We start from the raw sequence: 15,757 nt of genomic DNA, 5'->3' as shown, positions 1-15,757 counted from the left end.
GTATGTGTGTGAATATATGAACACAAATACACAAACACCTTTGGATGAACAAATATACAAACACCTTTAAATAAAAACAGAAGACACATAACCCTAAATTGTATAGAGTTCCATTTGCAGAAGTGTTTTAGATTGAATAAAGGCTTTCAAGAATAAACCCTATATTTAGTAGCACCTTTCAGCAAAAGTTAAAGAGCACAAACCCTAAGGTCAATAGGTTGTTAAGTTCGTTAATAGTAATAGTAATTAAGTAATTATGTTTGTTGATATGTTATAGATATAATAAAGAATGTTACGAGAATACAGTAAAAATTGTTCAAAAGCAGAAATGGGGAATTGTGGCCGGAATAGAGAGATTTCTCCGAACAATTTTTCCTGCTTTCTGTAGGCCTTGCTTGACATGACTTTAGAAGTTGCAAGCTGTAATGTTTATACTTATAGACTGTGTGAAAATATGCAATGTTTATACTTGTGATATGGTTTGAGGCTGGCTCCCTGCCAAATCTCCAAACCTTACCACAAGAAGTCCCCCCCCCAAAACCCAGGGGAGAAGAGAAAAAAACCCAAGAGAACCAGAATGAGAGAGAGACAGCTAAAGCAATATATATAAATATATTTACACTTATATTACAGTTATATACAAATGAAATATATGTACAATTTCAATAGGGAAAGGGAAGGGGGAAGGAAAAAAAGGAACAAAACCAAAATAAAATATATATATATCCCAATCAATAGCCCAAGATCTAGCAACTAAAAGAATTAGCAAAGAATATCTTACTACTCTCCTTGGGACAACAGAAAGTCGCTCTGGAACGATCGCCGGCAACCTCCATCTCCCAAGGTCAGCAAGGCCTTACCAGGCCTCACTCCCCAACCCGACAGACTCAACAGCAGGGAAACCCACACCTCCAAAGCCGCCAGAAGGAAAGAAAAGGGCAAAGGCCTCTCTTCCTTTCTTCTTATACCCCGTATTATGTAAAAATCGTAGGGAATACCGGGTAAATCTGGGCACTTCCTTGGTTACAAACTGGTCACCAAGGAAGGCCTAGACCAAACTACCACATTCTCCACCCCTTATTCCATACTATTTTTACGTAACACCTATATCTCACGTTCGCCTACATCCCGCGTATATATATATACATATATACATATATATAGATGTAGTCCTTGTTTGTCCTCTGGCGCAGTTGTCTTGTCATTGAAAAAAAATCAACACTGACACCAGTTCAGTTCAGTCCAGATCTTTGGTCTCCTCAGTCACAATTACAGTTCTGATTTTAGGGCTGTTTCATCGTTCTGGGCTGTCTCATCATTGGATACTGGCATCAGCTTAGTTCAGGTCTCTCTCTTGTCTGGTGACTGGTTTCCTGTAAAACACAACTGTCCTGGTTAGAACGACTGGGACCAATTCATCACTGGATGGGTGCAACCCAAAACTGTGTATTCTATAGCCATCCATGCCATTTCCCAGAAACTGTTGTCAGTAGAGACCTGCAAGGTGGGAAGATGTTCCTATACCCTTTTATGGAATTCCCCGCTCTGATACCCTTTTATGGAGGAGGGACTGAGCATCCGCATGCCCTTTTATGGAATTCCCTACTCTGAGGGAGGGACTGAGCACTCCCGCCTGAACTGGAGAGTATATAACTGGGAGTTTCAGAACCTTGCCAGCTCTCGTGGGATCCAGAGGAATACTGCAGACCACTGCCTTCAACTAGACTGCAGACCACCGCGTTCAACCAGACTGAGACCACCACCCTCGACTGGACTGCAATCACCACTTCTGACCAGACTGCAGCAGCTCTCCCACCAGCAGGTTTTTCCCCTCTCCCTTTGCTTTGGACTCGGGGGTGGGCCGAGGTACACCACTCTTGTTCATATCCTAGGGTGCTGGGTTATACATTTGGGTTTTGTGGGTTAAAACCAATTGTCTGTCTGTATAATTGTACTTATTGCATTATTTTAATAAATTGTTATTCTGACTTATAAATCTCTCTTTTGAATTGAGTTCATTTTCCCTTGCTGGTTAACTTTTAAACCAGCACAACAACTCAGGACATGCAGTTAGTTTTTCCCCAAGGCTAAATGTCCTTGAGGCACACACTGGATCTCTCCGTCCTTCCTCATTACCCACCACGTATGTCCCGGCCCTTGAGCAAAGACAATCCCACAAATGGGTTTGTCTTGGCCTGAGGCAGGGGTAACCCAAACAGCTCTCCCTAGCATTCCCCTCAAGTGGATTGCTGGAACTTTGTCTCCATCTACAATGTGGAGGGATTCTGCTTGTGCAGGGCCAGCTCGATTGACAGAACCCCTGGTGTTAACTAACCAGGTGGCCTTGGCTAAGTTCTTATCCCAATTTTTGTAAGTTCCCTCACCTAGTGCCTTTAGAGTCGTCTTCAACAATCCATTACATCTCTCAACCTTCCCAGCAGCTGGTGCATGATATGGAATGTGGTACACCCATTTGATACCATGTTCCCTCGCCCAAGTGGTGACTAAGTCATTTTTGAAATGAGTCCCGTTGTCAGACTCAATGCACGCTGGGGTCCCGTGTCGCCACAGGACTTGCTTTTCAAGACCTAGAATGGTATCCAGGCCATTGCGTAGGGCACTGAAAAAGTCTCTAGCCATCCGGTGGTTGCTTCCACCATGGTAAGCACATAGCGCTTACCTTGGCGGGTCTGTGGCAATTTGATATAATCAACCTGCCATGCCTCTCCATACTTATACTTATCCCATCATCCACCATACCACAGGGGCTTCAGTCTTTTTGCCTGCTTAATAGCGGCACAAGTTTCACAATCATGGATAACTTGAGAAATGATATCCATGGTTAAGTCCACCCCTCGGTCTCGTGCCCATCTGTGGGTGGCATCTCGGCCCTGATGACCGGAGGCATTGAAACAGGAGCCAGGCCTAGAAGAGTTAACTGAGATATCTTGGCCTGCTAAGAAACCTCAATACCTGTTTTGCTAGAAGAACATTTTAGGAGCACTGGTTAATATCATGTTCTGTTCTGCTCACTGGACCAAAGGCCTTATTATAGAAAGAATAGGAGTAGTACACACACAGTAATAAATTAGGTAAACTAGACATTTGAATAAGATCTAGAAGGCCCAGAGCCAGGATTTTGCAAGCTTGAAGAATTCAGGTCACCTAATTGAAGAGGTCAAATTGAGGAAGACGTCCATGGCGACCACCAGAGGGATGAAGGCTTGAGCAGAAGACCCCTAAAGTAGAAGACTGCACATGTCTGGAAAGACTCTGCCCAGAGACCAGCCTACTTATTAATATGTATAATAAATGATGTAACCATGTATCTAAAGTGTATAAAATGGCTTAGTTTTGCACTTGCAAGTTGAGCAAGTTTGTCCAGCGTGAGCTGGCTTGCTCCCAACATTGAATAAACAAATACCTTGCTGCTGAAAGATAAAAAAGTTTCTGAGCAGTTTTTACGGGCCGATTTTTCAGATTCATTTGGCGACCTGCGGCAGGACACCTTCTCCACCTGGTTGCGGAATCCCTCGGAGGATGGGACCCCCTTGGGCGCCCTCGGGTAAGTCTTTTTACCCCAAGGGGCTCCGTTCTTCGGTGGCTTCTTGCGGGGTCTGGACAAGAACACTGCCTATTGATAAAAGGTATTTGTATCTGGTTTCTGGTTTTGTCTATTCTGGTTCTGGTTCTGGATTCCCATAAGTCGAAGGCGGGATGCCGTCCCTTGCAGGGATACGGGAGAGGACGCTCTCCCAGGGGAATGTCCCCTCTGGTCTGGTCTGGTTTTGTTTGTATTTGGCCAAATATTGTTTATTTTGAGGGAAATAAGGTTGTCTTGTTTGTTTTTGGAAAAGTTATTGTGTGCCTGATATACCCTGCTTACCTTGAAACATCCAGGAGCACATAGTTAAAGGTATTATCATGCTAAGAATTGCTATGTGAGAGGTAGTGCTGAAGAGTTAACTATAAGCACACCACTTTGGATAAGACCTAGAATTAAGATTTGTCCATTTAGCAACTGTTGGTTATATGTACAAACCTTGTGTAACAGATGTAAGGTTTGCCTCCCCGACAGATAAGGTTGGGTCAGAACCAGTGTGCATATTGTAGAAAAGAAGGACACTGGAAGCAAGAATGCCCTGAATTAACAGTTGGAAATACAGGCACAGGACGGGCTGTTGTTGCTTACAGAGTACTGAGTGAAGGGGGGGGCCGACGGGCCAGCACCTAGGGGACCTGCTGGTAAAAATTAAGCTAGGGGAAGAAAAAGAAGAATTAGATTTTCTAATTGATACTGGGGCTACATTTTCTGTTTTGAATCAAGAATTAATACCTAAAAGTGATAACTATGTTTAAGTCGTGGGTGCCACTGGCCAATCAGAAAAGCTTTCTTTTGAAACCCCTAAAGTTCAGAATTGGAAAACAAATGGGAGTGCATCAGTTTTTGTATTTATCAAATTTATCCAAACCCATATTGGGCAGAGACCTACTAGAAAATTTGGGAGCTGTAATAGAATTCAAACAAGGTAAAACTGAATTTAAGGTAAAGGAAGAACAATTAATAGCAGCTCTGAATTTAGCAATGAGCTATGTGGAGCCAAGCCAGGATAATTCAAATGTCAATCAAATTTTAGATCAGGTATACTCAGGAGTTTGGGCTATTGAAACACCAGGAAAGTCGAAAAGGGCAGTTCCCATTCAAATAGAATTACAACCAGGAGCAAACCCAGTAATTAGGAAGCAATATGCACTGAGGCTAGAAAATAGATAACTTCTTGGAACTAGGACTTTTGTAGAGTGTGAATCAAATTTCAACACCCCAGTTTTACCAGTCAAGAAGCCAAATGGAACACATAGGTTTGTTCAGGATTTAAAAGCAGTAAATAAAATAGCTAAAACATACATGCAGCTGTTACAAACCTATGTATCCTATTAACAATATTAAAAGAAAGTCTAATTGGTTCACAGTATTAGGCTTAAGAGATGCCTTTTTCTGCCTTCCCTTAACACAGGAAAGTCAAAGGATATTTACCTTCAGGTGGGAAAATCCCACCACAGGAAGGAAAACTTAGCTCATTTGGACAGTGTTACCTTAAGGGTTTGAAAATTTTCCTGCAATTTTTGGGAATCAATTAGCTAAAGAATTGGAACAATGGCAGTCACCACCGGAAGAGGGTGTACTTTTATAATATGTGGATGATCTATTGATTGTTACTGAAAAACAAGAAGAATGTGTCCAATGGACAGTAAACCTCTTAAACTTTTTGGACTTAAATGGTTATCAAGTCTCTCAACAGAAAGCTCAGCTGGTCCAGGAGAAAGTCATGTACCTGGGATATGAAGTATCGAGAGGACAGTGATCTCTGGGGACAACAAGAAAGGAAACCATCTGCCAGACATCGAAACCACAGATGGTGAGAAACCTTCGAGCCTTTCTAGGAATGACAGGTTGGTGTTGTTTATAAATATATCAGTATGGGCTAATTGCAAAGCCTTTATATGACCTGCTGAAAATAACTAAGGGCAACCTAGTCTGAACCCCTGAAGCAAGTGGAGCCTTCAAACAACTGAGGCGAGAACCCATAAGGACTCCGGCGTTGGGATTGCCTGACGTAAGGAAACCCTTTTGGTTGTTCTTGCATGAATGACAGGGAATGGCTCTGGGGGTCCTGGCTCAGCAACTGAGGCCGCACAAAAGAGCAGTAGCCTACTTCTCCAAGCAATTGGACGAAGTAAGCAAAGGATGGCCCACCTGCCTAAGGGCAGTAGCAACAATGACCATAAATATAGAAGAAGCCAGGAAATGTACAATGGGACAGAAAATGACTGTGTTAGTGTCCCACACTGTGTCTACGGTACTGGAACACAAAGGAAATCATTGGCTGTCACCCTCCCAATTTCTGAAATATCGGGTAATCCTGGCTGAATCAGATGACATAACCATTCAGGTGACTAACATTGTTAACCCAGCTTCATTCCTAGAACGAAGAATCTTGGCTGCACCTGTCATGCACGACTGCCTGGAAACCATTGAAGCAGTGTGCTCCAGCTGCCTGGACCTTAAAGAAGAACCACCCCTGGATGCAGAAGACTGGTTTACCAATGGCAGCAGTTTCATAAGACAAGGTGTGAGGATGGTTGGGTATGCAGCGACCACCACTACTGAGGTAATCAAATCAAATCCTTTGCCCGCAGGAACCTCAACCCAGAAAGCAGAACTGATGACTCTCATTCGAGCTTTAGGATTGGCAGAAGGAAAACAAATTAACACCTGGATAGGCTTCAAATATGCCTTTGGCATAGTTCATACTCATGGAGCAATTTGGAAAGAAAGAGGACTTTTAACTCTTCAAGGAAAAGTTGTGAAATATGCTGAAGAAACTCTACTATTACTAGAAGCTGTACAACTCCCCTCTCAGGTGGCAATTATGCACTGCCGAGGACACCTGAAAGGTAACACTGTCCTGGAAATAGGGAACAGAGAAGCTGATGCAGAAGCTGAATTAGCTGCTGCAAGAAGTAAAGAACTACCAGTAGCAGCTTTAGTGCAAGAAGAACTAGACACAGATCAACAAGTAGAATATCAGGAAACAGATTATAAGTGGATACATGAAAATGAAGGTAAGCTGTTAGACAATGGGTGAGGTTAACTAAAAACAGGTCAGTTAATACTATTAGAAAAATTAGTGTGGCAATTTGTAAAAGTAAAACATGATAAAACTTATTTGGGCTTAGACTCACTCTATTAGCATTTAAGGACCAGAGTAGCAGGACCAAATTTATTTACCACAATAGAGCAAGTCACATCTCAATGTGAACTTTGTCTGAAATACTGGAACAAAAACACACCAAGGGGCAATAAGCAAAGGGCATTTCCCAGGTGAAATTTGGCAAATTAATTTCTCTGAACTCCCAAGAAAAGGGGGGGGGGTCCTGTTATCTCTTAGTTTTGACTGACACATTTTCTGGATGGCCTGAAGCTTTCCCATGTAGAACAAATGAATCAAAAGAGTGGTTAAAATCTTGTTGAATGAGATTATACCATGGTTTAGAATGCCTAAGAGCATCTCTTCAGGTAGGAGTTTACACTTTTGTGCACGAATTGTACAAGCAATAAGTAAAGCACTAAAAATCAATTGGCAACTACAAATGCCCTATAGACCCCAAGCAAGTGGGCAAGTAGAAAAGGTGAATCATCTCATTAAGCAACAAATTGTTAAATTATGTCAAGAAACAAATTTTCATTGGTATCAAACTTTACCTACTGCTTTAATCAGGCTAAGGGTCAAGCCGAGATCAAAAGAGAAACTGAGTCCATTTGAAATTCTATTCGACAGACCCTACATGATGCAAACTGTGAATAGTGGAGCTTTAGATCAAATTGGTAATCAGTATGTGTATGATCATGTTATGGCTGTAGGAAAACAATTGCAGAAAAATGCTATGGTGTTAGAACACCAACCCAAGCAGCCTGATTGTAAATTACATCCATTCAATCCTGGTGATTGAGTATATGTTAAGAATCTTTCAGGAGAACCACTACAAGAGAAGTGGGATGGGCCCTACCAGGTGCTGATGACCACCTTCACAGCAATCCGGGTGAAAGAGAAACCCATGTGGATCCACTACTCTCGAGTCAAGAGGGCTCCAGAGGGAGCATGGACCTCGGGAGAGGAATTATCTACTCTCAAACCTTCTCAATGCTGACCTTTGGACTGATAAGTACACTGGTGTTAGATCAAGCCCTTGCCCAGAACTCATTTTGGTCTCAGGCCTATAATGGAGTCTCTGATCTATTATTTTATTTACAACCAGATCTTCCACCTCAGCCGGCCCAAATGAACCAATACAATGCATCTTTTATAGTCCTCCAAGGAACGAGGGTACTGAATAATTGGTAAAATCCTGATACCCCATACGATGCAAGTGTTTTAATAGGCACAGGTTAGATGGTCACCCAAAATTGACATTACTGTGAAACATAATTAGTGGTTGATCAATGTTGGCACACCTTCACTCTAGATAAATCAGTTTCTGTGATGTGTCACTGGACATTCAGGGAAGGAAATATAACCAGGAGATTTCCAACTACCAAATCTCCTACCATCCCATTGACTAAGACCACTAGCAGTTCTACAACTCCTTCTTTAACCTGTGAGAGCGTCCACAATTTAACTTTTGCTGGACCTTACGTAATTAGACAATCAAATGAGCAGAAGCTACTGTTAGATCCCACATATGCACTGAAAAGAGTTCAAATAAACATTCAGGTAAACATATCACACATACAAAAAGACTGTCAGCCCTATATTCAGCAAAATCTTGAGGACTGGAATGCATGGTTTGGCACAGGAATGGTGACCTAAACACCACAGACCAAGAAGTGTTAGTGAATAAACTAAGTGCCGTCACTTCTGATCTGAGAAAGCTTAAAGTCCCTTTAAGATCATCTTTGCTCACTTTGGCTCTTTGCTCACTTTGGCAGAAACACAATCATTGGCAGTCAGATTGTTGACATTAGTAGCTAACCACACTGTGGAAGATTTTACCAAGATTGCCGACTATGCTGGCAGCATCAATAAAAGGTTTGCACTTGCGATCACTCACTATCAGTGCAGCCAAAGAAAAGACCATCTTTCCTGTCTTGACATTAGGAGCCATACACCAAAACATAATTTTCAGACCCACAGGCCATAATGTTTGGGCAAGTTACAATCACACCAAGAAAAAGTCAGTACTGAGGCATGTATTCCTAAAGGACAATTAGGATATATCTGTGAAAATTCTGTAGTAGAAAATGAAGATTTATGCTTAGATACTGAAGATAGTGTGTGTTCCTTTGAAATGCTTCCCCATGCTAAAACCCAATCACAAGTCTATTACGTAGGAAATGGATGTGCATGTGTTAGAATGTATTGTGTTAATTTTACCATAGATACTTGTCATGAAGTAGTGAGTGGTACTAATTTTTGTTTTACTAAAATAATAGGCTGTGATTTTAACTATACAATTTCAATAACTACGGAGCAATTAATTGAAAATGACTATTTGTTGTATCATGATGTACATAAATTACAAATAGGGATAGACATAAGTCTTTCCAAAAGATGCTTGAACACCCAGATATAGAAAAGATGGTGCAAGAGGTGAATAAAACACAAAAGTAGAGCAAGTAGGAGAACATCATTGATAGGACATCTTTACAGGGTGCTCCCCTACAGCATCACAAGTGTTTTACTATTTAATGCATCCAATATTGGTTTTAGTAGCCACTATGATTCTGCTATCCCTCTTAAATGCCTGACTATGGTGCAAATTGAGTACCACGGTCAAAAGGATGCAGATAATGTGGGCAGTGATGCATACCTATCAAAACCCATTAGAACGTGACGAAAGAATTCGTAATTTATAAGTAAAAGGGGGGATTGAAACAGGAGCCAGGCCTAGAAGAGTTAACTGAGATATCTTGGCCTGCTAAGAAACCTCAATACCTGTTTTGCTAGAAGAACATTTTAGGAGCACTGGTTAATATCATGTTCTGTTCTGCTCACTGGACCAAAGGCCTTATTATAGAAAGAATAGGAGTAGTACACACACAGTAATAAATTAGGTAAACTAGACGTTTGAATAAGATCTAGAAGGCCCAGAGCCAGGATTTTGCAAGCTTGAAGAATTCAGGTCACCTAATTGAAGAGGTCAAATTGAGGAAGACGTCCATGGTGACCACCAGAGGGATGAAGGCTTGAGCAGAAGACCCCCACAGTAGAAGACTGCGCATGTCTGGAAAGACTCTGCCCAGAGACTAGCCTTCTTATTAATATGTATAATAAATGATGTAACCATGTATCTAAAGTGTATAAAATGGCTTAGTTTTGCACTTGCAAGTTGAGCAAGTTTGTCCAACGTGAGCTGGCTTGCTCCCAACGTTGAATAAACAAATACCTTGCTGCTTAAAGATAAAAAAGTCTCTGAGCAGTTTTTAAGGGGCGATTTTTCGGATTCAGCATCATGGACCCATCGAGCTAGGAACAACTCTCCCTTCTGCTGCCAGTCTAGGTCTACTTGTGACACTTTGATCTGTGCAGGTTGGTCTGCTTCTCTGTTGTTATTGTATTCTTCATTAGCTTGCTTCTTGGACACATGGGCATCTACATGGTGGACTCTCACATTCAGACTCTTCACTCTGGCAGCGATGTCCTGCCACAAGTCAGCAGCCCAGATGGGTTTTCCTCCATGCCTCCAGTTCATCTTCTTCCATTGGTCTAACCATCCCCATAGGGCATTGACTATCATCCACGAGTCGGTGTAGAGGTAGAGCCTTGACCATCCTTCATGTTCGGCAATGTCCAGGGCCAATTGGACGGCTTTGAGTTCCGCAAATTGACTCGACTCGCCTTGACCTTCAGCAACTTCTGCCACTCGTCAGGTGGGACTCCAAACGGCTGCTTTCCACTTCCGGTTCCTTCCTACAATACGGCAAGAACCATCAGTGAAAAGGGTGTAACGCCTGTCTTCACCTGGCAGCTGATCATATGGCGGAGCTTCTTCAGCTCAGCTCATTGGCTCTTCTTCCTCTTCTGCCAGACTGAAGTTCCCACCTTCAGGCCAATTTGTGATAACCTCCAGAATTCCAGGGCGATTCGAGTTTCCCAATCGTACACGCTGCGTAATCAAGGCTATCCACTTGCTCCACGTAGCATCGGTGGCATGATGTGTAGGAGGCACCTTCCCTTTGAACATCCAACTCAGGACTGGTAGTCGGGGTGCTCGGAGGAGCTGTGTTTCAGTGCCAACCACTTCTGAGGCTGCATGTATGCCTTCATAGGCCAACAGAATTTCCTTTTCCATAGGAGTGTAGTTGGCTTCAGAACCCCTGTAGCTTCAGCTCCAGAAGCCAAGTGGTCGCCCTCGTGTCTCACCAGGCACCTTTTGCCAGAGGTTCCAGGAGGGACCTTTATCTCCAGCTGCAGTGTAAAGTATGTTCTTCATGTCTGGTCCCATCCGAACTGGTCCAAGAGCCGCAGCATGTGCAATCTCTTGCTTGATCTGTTTGAATGCCTGCTGCCGTTCAGGACCTCATTGAAAGGTATTCTTTTTATGGGTCACAAAGTGAAGAGGGCTCACAATCTGGCTATACTCAGGGATGTGCATTCTCCAGAAGCCTATGGCCCCCAGGAAAGCTTGTGTCTCCTTTTTGTTGGTCGGCGGAGCCATAGCTACAATCTTATTGATGACGTCTTTTGGTATCTGTCGTCGTCCATCTTGCTATTTCACCCCTAGGAATTGGATCTCTCTGGCAGGTCCCTTGACCTTATTCTTCTTGATGGCGAAACCAGAGTCAAGGAGAATTGAAGCCAGGCAAGGCCTAGAAAGCAGATGTAATATAGCAATACGAAAAATAGAGAGTTAAATTCGGAATATAGATTTTAAGCAAAAGCACAGAAAACTTGGTCTTAGAAACAGTGGAGGCAATAATTCATTAAGGCATGCAGAACACACTGACACGAAAGAACAGAAGCATATGTACTTAGGAAAACAGGAGGAACTAAGAAGCTAAAATGGGTATATAGAATGGAAACAAAGGTTGATAAGGAAGGAAGATGAGCCAAAACCTAGGTATCCTTGCCAAAATATCAGAAACCTCTGCCAGATGCACTAGGAAATCAGCCAAAGTAGAAGAGTTCACAAAGTTCATGATGAGTATGAGAGGGGGGCCGGGGGCTCATGAAGCTGAAGAACAGGAACGACCCTCCCAGATTCTCCCCAAATTGAAGACCACACCTCTAACTCCACCTAAACTCCACCTGTTATGAATATTAAAATTGTATGTTGCAATATTATGAATATTCATATTGTATGATGCAATTGCTTGCCAAAAAATGTATAAAAAGTCCGACTGTGAGTTGCTGGATCAAAGCAGTTTTCCCAGGGCGACCTGGCCGCTTCCCGGTGCCATGAATAAACATACCTCCTGCTTAAAGATGAAAAACTTTGTCTCTGAGCAGTTTTTCCGTTCGTGCCTTTTTTTGGGGCGCAAAATGATTGGCATCAGAATCTGGATGATTTCCTCTCCTTTCTCGAAAACTTCTTCCTCTGTGTCCCCCCATACAATGATGTCATCAATGTACTGGATATGTTCTGGGGCCTTGCCCTTCTCTAGTGTGGCCTGAATCAGTCCATGGCAGATGGTTGGACTGTGCTTCCACCCCTGGGGCAGTCAGTTCCACGTGTACTGCACGCCCCTCCATGTGAAAGCAAACTGCGACCTGCATTCCACTGCTAAGGGAATGGAGAAAAATGCATTGACGATGTCAATGGTGGCGTACCACTTTGCTGTCTTGGACTCCAGCTCGTACTGGAGCTCCAACATGTCTGGTACAGCAGCACTCAATGGCGGCGTGACTTCATTCAAGCCACGATCGTCCACGGTCAGTCTCCATTCCCCATCAGACTTACGTACAGGCCAGATGGGGCTATTGAAGGGTGAGCGTGTTCTACTAACCACCCCTTGGCTTTCCAACTTGCGGATCATCTTATGGATGGGGACCACAGCATCTCAATTCATCCAGTACTGTCGCCTATGCACTGTCTTAGTGGCTACCGGCACCCGCTGGTCCTCGACTCGCAGTAATCCTACAACAGAAGGATCTTCTGAGAGGCCGGGCAGGGCAGATAATCGTTTGGATTCCTCTTTAGTCACCGCAGCTATACCAAAAGCCCATCGGTACCCCTTCGGGTCCTTGAAGTATCCTAATCTGAGGTAATCCATGCTGAGAATGCAAGGGGCTTCTGGTCCCGTCACAATGGAATGCTTTTCCCATTGGTCTCCTGTCAGGCTTATTTCGACCTCTACCACCGACAGCTCTTGAGACCCTCCTGTCACCCCAGAAATTGAAACAGTCTCTGTGCTCACATGTCCTGAGGGCATTAACGTACACTGTGCGCCGATATCTATTAAAGCTTGGTATCTCTGAGGATCCGATGTGCCAGGTCATTGAACCCACACAGTCCAGTAAACTCTGTTATCTTTCTCGTCCCTCTCCTTCTCCTGGCAGAAGGCAGGACCCCTCTATTGGTTCTGGTTGGAGCATTCACTGTTGGATCTTTGCTTCAGCTTGTCAGAGGCTTTCTTGTCATCCTGGAAATGGACTCCAGTCTTCCTGCGTCTGGGAGATCTAAGTTCTCTTTGAAGAAGAGACATAGACAACTTTCTTATTGGCTTCCTTGCGTTTTAGTTGTCTCACTCTGGCCTCAAGTCTGGAAGTAGGTTCACCATCCCACTTCCTCATGTTTTCTTCGTGGGCATGCAGATAGGACCACAGTTCACTGCGCTTAGATTTACGCTTAGGGTTTTCGCTCCTTCTGCGTGTGACAGAAAGAGATCACGAGCGGGACCGGGACCAAGATCGAGATCGTGGTCGAGACCGTTCTGCTGATCTGTCTCTGTGACGTCTGTCCCTGTGGTCTCCATAGTCATCTTCATATTCAGAGCGCCTGTAAGGCTCCTCTCTCTCAGGTGTTCGTCTGTAACTAGAATCAGAATAGTCTCTAGAAAACTCATTCCTAGATTCTACTGCTTCTTCTAGGTGTCGTAACACGGTACACAGCATGCCCACAAGCGTTTCTTCCGTATTTGGAAGCATTACTCCTGCCAAGGTAGGAACATATGATGGATTATCTTTTTCGACATGGGCATTGTGCAAGTGACACCCTCTGGATCATCAGTGACAGGATCGTATTGAGAGTCATCATACATGATTTCCAACAATGCCAATTCTCTTAGGTACTGGATGGCGTCTTCTACCTTGGTCCACTTCCTCGTGGGGCACGGTAAATAGTCTTTAAATGGAAACTTTTGTCTAGCACTTAAGACAAGTCGTGCCCAAAGACTGTGTTCGGGTTTTACCCCTGCAATTAAGTGATCAAGTTCATGGTTTCTGGAGATGGATGCTAGTTGTTCTGCTTCAGCGGTTGATAATAGGTGAGCTCTAGCCCCACGGTCTCGGCATCGGAGCAACCGTGCTAGAATTCGCTCACCAGGCCGATGAGTGTAATCTTTTTGCAAGTCCCAGAGTTCTGCTGGGGTCATTGACCGCGAAACTGCAGTTTGTGCTTTCGGGGGTGGTAGAAATTTGGCACTGGTATCAGTATTGGTCCCCGCCCCGTCATCTTCTGACTTACTTTGATCTCCATCTGGTTGTAGACTTAAACTGTCGGGCACCGATATCCACGACTTCCTTGTCACTACAGGGGTGAGAGGTATCTCAGGTGGTGTAGTCTGAGTTCTGCTTTCAGTGCATGTAGTAGAGACAGCGCTGGTCTCAGGTGGCAGGGTTTGAGTTTCCACCTCAGCCTTAGCCTTCCGAGCATAGTCCACAGCAGCTCGATAGGCACTCGCCAGGCCCCAGTACAAAGCCAAAAACTGCGTATTTGGGTCCTCATAAGAAAAACACCCTTCTGCCAAACGACGTACCATCTCATCAGGATCAAACACTTGCTCTGGGGTGAAGTCCCAACTAATGGGAGGTGTCATGCTTCCTACCAATCTACCAAAATTTGTCCAGATTCCTTGCCATCCAGAGACTGGTTTTCTCAAGGCCCTTCCCAAAGTTCCAGCAAATCCCTTTGAGTTTCGACCTTTCCTGCAACAAGGAAAGCAGTACCACACCACCTTTCCAATGTTAAACAGCACTTCCATGGCTTTTAGGAATAGTAGAACTGTTGCTAAACAATTAAAGTAAGGATTGGGACCAATTCTGATCCTAGGGACCTCAGTCACTAGGCCTTTGATGTCACAATTGAGGAAAGGCAGATATTGGTAGATGCCTTCCGGGTTAGTTTTCACTGGATACCCAGAAACATATATAAAAATGGCCAAAATAACCAAAAAAATGAATAAAAAGGCCATGTTTATATATTTTTTCTTTGTTCCCAAACAAAGCTATGTTTATATAAACAAAAGCCTCTTGGCAGCTCTCCCGGTAGTGTTCCCAAACAATGGTCAGTGTTTACACCAACTTGGCTCCCTTCCCAGACTTGTTCCCAAACAATAGTGGCAAACCAAAACAAACGGGGCAGAAACAGCAGATAAGATGATATGGTTTGAGGCTGGCTCCCTGCCAAGTCTCCAAACCTTACCACAAGAAGCCCCCACCCCCTCCCAAAACCCAGGGGAGAAGAGAAAAAAAAAAAATCCAAGAGAACCAAAATGAGAGAGAGACAGCTAAAGCAATATATATTGTGGTGGTTTGAAACTCCCAAGGATCTAATTTTTAAGTTCAAGCCCCCCCCCCAATTTGCCCCTGTGAGAGGGTTTAGTGATGGTATGGACTTGATATCTTTTTCACCTCATGTGGAGAGTTTTCAGACAAAACACAACCATTAGTTATTAGGGGAAGGGAAAAATATTTACAAAGGTTTATTTACACACACACATATATATTTACATTGAATTAAATTCCTCTTTTCCTTCAATAAAAGTCCAAGAAGGAAAGAGAAAAGTCTTTCTGTCACTCCTCAGGCCACAGTTCCCTCATTTCAGTTTTCTGTGGCACTGGTTAGTGTCCTTCATTTTCCTAAGGCAGTAGATTTAAGTATGGCAGTCAGGATTTTTGTTCTTACTTTGTGGAAATTCCAACCCCGAGCCCGAGCCTTCGGGGGATCTCCTTGTAGATCTTCATTCCTCTTGGGTTAGAACATTGAAGGCAGCTTTCAGTTCAGTCTTACCAAAGCTCTTTTGCTCTGTCTCAGCTCG

Source organism: Neopelma chrysocephalum, unplaced genomic scaffold (genome assembly GCF_003984885.1).
Source record: "Neopelma chrysocephalum unplaced genomic scaffold, ASM398488v2 Primary Assembly neopelma1_96511, whole genome shotgun sequence".
Classification (NCBI taxonomy): Eukaryota; Metazoa; Chordata; class Aves; order Passeriformes; family Pipridae; genus Neopelma; species Neopelma chrysocephalum.
The sequence above is the reverse complement of the archived record's forward strand: the minus strand, read 5'-3'. Positions refer to the sequence as shown.